Raw genomic sequence first — 4782 nt, forward strand, 5'->3', positions numbered from 1 at the left:
TTCTTCTTCTGTCCATTTTCTAGATGAGAAAACTGAAGCCCAGAAAGGACACAGGGTGTGTCCAAGGTCACACAGCCTGTGCTGGAGCCAGCGTTTATGTCCACGTCTATCTGAACTCAAGCCTGGAGCTGTTATTTCTCTAGCAGGCCAAGGCCCAGAAATGTTTAAAAACCACTTGAGGGGAATTCCCTGGTGGTCCAGTGGTTAGGACTCTGCGCTTCCACCACCGGGGGCACGGGTTTGATCTGTGGTTGGGGAACTAAGATCCCGCATGCCGCGTGGCGTGGCCAAACAAACAAACAAAAAGCAAAAACACTTGGGTCCCATATCTGTGTCAGCACAGTGTCCAGCAGACTTGTTTGTTATTTGTTCTGTCCATACTGAAACACCATGGCTGAGCGTGTTGGCCGCTCCCAGGCCTGTGAAGGGAAGGGACAAGAACTGGTCTGGTTCAGGCTCTGTCTTTCAGTCACTTCTTTTTTTTTTTTAATTTATTTATTTACCTATTTATTTTTGGCTGCGTTGGGTCTTCGTTGCGGTGCGCAGGCTTCTCTTTGCACTGGCTTCTCTTGTTGCGGAGCACGGGCTCTAGGTGCACGGGCTCGGTAGTTGTGGCGCACGGGCTTCGTTGCTCCGCGGCATGTGGAATCTTCCCGGACCAGGGCTCGAACCCGTGTCCCCTGCATTGGCAGGCGGATTCTTAACCACTGCACCACCAGGGAAGTCCCTCAGTCACTTCTTTTTTAACTTAAAAAAAACTGTGGTAAAATGCATATAACATAAAATTTACCATTTTAACCACCTAAAAGTGTACAGCTTGATTCACTGAAGTGTACTGAATTCAGTAGCATTTAGTACGTTCCAGGGTTGTGCAACCCTCCCCACTATGTAGTTCTGCACCCATTGGGTGGTCACCCCCTATTGCTCTTCCCCCAGCCCCTGGCAACCACTGATCTGCTTTCTGTCTCTATGAATTTGCCTATTCTGGACATTTCATATAAACAGAATCACACAATATGTGGCCTTTTAAAAAAATATATTTATTTAACCTATTTATTTTTGGCTGCATTGGGTCTTCATTGCAGTGCGAGGGCTTCTCATTGCTGTGGCTTCTCTTGTTGCGGAGCACGGGCTCTAGGCGCGCGGGCTTCAGTAGTTGTAGCACGTGGGCTCAGTAGTTGCGGCTCACGGGCTCTAGAGTGCAGGCTCAGTAGTTGTGGTGCACGAGCTTAGTTGCTCCGTGGCATGTGGGGTCTTCCTGGACCAGGGCTTGAACCCATGTGCCCTGCATTGGCCGGCAGATTCTTAACCACTTAGCCACCAGGGAAGCCCCCAATACATGGCCTTTTGTGACTGGCGTAGCAGGTGACTCAGCATGATGTTTTCAAGGTTCATCCACGTTGTAGCAGGAATCAGAACGTCATTCCTTTTTATGGCTGAATAATATTCCACTGCATGGATAGACCACATTTTGTTTATCTATTTATCAGCTGATGGACACTTAGGTTGTTCCTACCTTTTAGCTATTGTGAATAGGGCTGCTATGAATATTCGTGTCCAAGTTTTTGTCTGAACACCTGTTCTCAATATTTTTTGGTCCTTACTAGGAGTGGAATTGTTGGGTCATATGGTAATTCTATGTTTAACTTCCTGAGGAGCAGCCAAACTGTTTTCCACAGCAGCTGCCACATTATACATTCTTACCAGCAGTGTATGAGGGTTCCAATTTCTCCACCTCCTTGCCAACACTTGTCATTTTCCTTTTTATAGCTGTCCTAGTGGGTGTGAAATGGTATCTCATTGTGGGTTTTGTTGGCATTTTCCTAATGACTAATGACATTAATCACCTTTACTGTTAACTCCTTGGGGTCCCTCACTCACTCCATGCCTGTTTTCTCATGTCCAAATCAGGATACACCTAAGGAGGATGTGAGGATGAAATGAGTGAACCAGGCAAAGAACTTAGCATCCATGTCAGGCATATAGTAGGGGCTCCTAGACCACCTCAGGCAGCCCCAGGCCTGCCCTTGCTCTGTGAGGGGAGATGCTGGCTGCTCGGGGGACCCTCCTGGCTCTGACCAGCTGGGACTCTGGAATAAGTCAGAGCTGCTCCCCTCTGCCTTGACCACCCAGGACCCTACAGGGAACCATGACCCTTCAAGCCTGGGTCGGGGCTCATTTCCATTCAACCCAGAAGACAGTTATGGAGTTTAGCAGATCCCCTGGGACCCCTTTTCCATTTCCGAGCACCCCCTGCCCTCTGTGAGTTTTCCCTTCTTTGCGAGCTCTCTGCAGACTGCCTTCAGCTTCTGGAGCAACAGAAGTGCCTGGAAGCTCATCCCCCCCAAGGTGACCCTTAGCCAATGACTGGGATGTGGGGGAGGGAAGACCCAGCTCCCTTGCCTGGCATGGGGACAACCTTCACTCCAAAGTCCCCCATGTGGGACAGACTGAAGGTGTCCTCTGCACCCTTATTGGCCTCTTCCTCTCCCCTCCTGCTTCCCCAGTCCATCTCATGTCTCCTGGGAGCATTCCCTTAGGAAATTGGAATCCCCTCTCTGGATCTGCTTTTGGAAAATTCACCTTAAGACATGGAGCATCTACTGTGTGCCAAGCCCTTTGGAAAATGCCGAGATCGACAAAGATCAGCAAGATGCAGTTCCTTCCCCAGTGGAGCCCACAGCTTGCTTGGGGCTGGTGTTGACAGCATTAGCAACGCTGGCAGCCAGTGTTGTGTACCTACTACGTGCCAGGCACCGAGCTGAGTGTTTTACATACTTTACTTCATTTAAACCTTGTAACAATTCTGTGAGGGGATGCTATTATCATCCCCACTTTACAGATGAGAAAACTGAGGCCCAGAGAGGTTAACTAATATGTACAGAGGGACAAACTTTGGGGGGAGGGGGAAGGGGATGTCCAGATGCTCCCGTTCAATGAAGGACTGGTAGTGAGGGTGTTTCACAAGTAATTTGTTACTGACCTTGGTCAACCTTGTGGGAATGATTCAAATTAAGAAGGAAAAAAGAAAGAGAATTCAAGTCCCATCTCTCTGATACTGTCATTCTCTGCTCATTTACTCCTACTCTGCTTTCTTGAGCGAGAGGTGTGTGGAAGTCCTGCCCATGGGCCAGGTGAAGACCCCGTCCCACACATGTGGGTGCAAATGGGGTACCAGCTGCTGCCTTATCTGGTCTCCCCACCATCTGAGCTGCCAGGAGGCCAATGGGGAGCAGGTGCCCCAGGTACCCATGGGGGGAAGAGGCATGGCCTGTGCCCCTTTGTGATTGAGCCCTGCCCCAAGTATCAACAACTACCAGACCCCTGGGAAACGAGAAGCACCGGCTCAGGAGAAGCCAGGAAATTGCTCTCTGAGAGTGTATTGGGGTGATTAAGTGCATAGACCCAAGGCAGACAGCCTGGGATCAAATCCTAGCTCTTCTGTTTACAAGCTGAGTGACTTTGGGAAAGTTACTTACCCACTCAGTACCTCAGTTTCCTCATCTATAAAGTGGGGACAATAATAACATTGGTCTCTTAGGATTGTTGTAAGAATTAAATGAGATAATACACTGAAGGTAGAAGAAGGATAGAAGACTGCCTTGTATGTAGTAGGAACTATACAAAGGTTGGCTCTATTATTACTCATTACTATTGTTGTGAAAGGTGAGTCAAGGCCCGGCTAAGACTCCTGGCTTAGGAGTCACCCAGCAGCCCCTGATAGAGGCCCTGAGTCTGGATGCACTCTCCCAGACAGATGACCTTGGACTCCTCGGTGCTCCTGTGGGGCAGGATAAAGTCTTCTGCCTCCCTCTTTCCCCACTTCCCACCCCTGGCTTGCATCTTGCCCCTGCAATGTTCCTGGGGCTCCCCTGAGTGGGAGGCTCTAGGAAGGGGACTGGAGGCTGGAGGGGATGGTCCCAGGGACACCGCCCTGGACTCTGAATGAGGACATTCTGTCTGCCAGCCTGCAAGCCTTATGGTGGGGGTGGGGGGATGACAGCTGGCTCTGTGTCCTGCAGCTGTGACTAAGCCAGCTCAGCCACTACTTCGCTGTGTGACCCTGGCCAGCTCCCTCCCCTGGTCCTGGGGACAGTATGAACATTTTTGAAACACTGCGTCATTTAATCCTCACCCCCATACCCCTGCTGGTGATTCTGGTCCTCATTATCCAGACAAAGAGGCAGAGGTAGCAAGAGGTGAGTGGCTGCAATAAGACAAGACAGACTCCACCAGGGAGGGGCTGGGCTAGTGGAAACTTCTCCCCACTGGAAATAGCTGGATTCGCCGGGTGTTCCCTCTGTTCCAGGCAGGTGCTGCTAAGGTGAGAGGTCTAGAGCCACGTGCAGGTGGAGCTGGACCTGGAACCAGATCTGCTTCGATGTGGTTCCAGTGCCTGACCCTGCGCCTCAGCCACGAGGGCCAGGTCCAGGGCTCAGCCCTTGGACTGTGCCTCTGTCCCTGGCTGGGGTGGGGGCTGCTGAGGAGATGCAGGGAGTCCTTGGCCACACAGAGGGCAGAGGGCTGTGTCTCCCCCATCAGACTGCGGGTCCCTGAGGTCAGGCGCTGGTCTCCTCACATGAGAGACTTTCTTACTGGGAACTTTTTCTTTCCTAAGTTTCTATTATAGAAAGTTTCAAACGTATGCATGCGTAGAGAACAAAGCATAATGACATTGGTAGTCAGCTATACTTCAATGTAAATAGTTTTAAAAAAAGCATAATGAACCCATTCTCAGGCTCAAGGCCAATCCCCCATCCCCTCTCCCTGTCCCCACCCCCA

Source organism: Mesoplodon densirostris, chromosome 10, assembly GCF_025265405.1.
Source record: "Mesoplodon densirostris isolate mMesDen1 chromosome 10, mMesDen1 primary haplotype, whole genome shotgun sequence".
Lineage (NCBI taxonomy): Eukaryota > Metazoa > Chordata > Mammalia > Artiodactyla > Ziphiidae > Mesoplodon > Mesoplodon densirostris.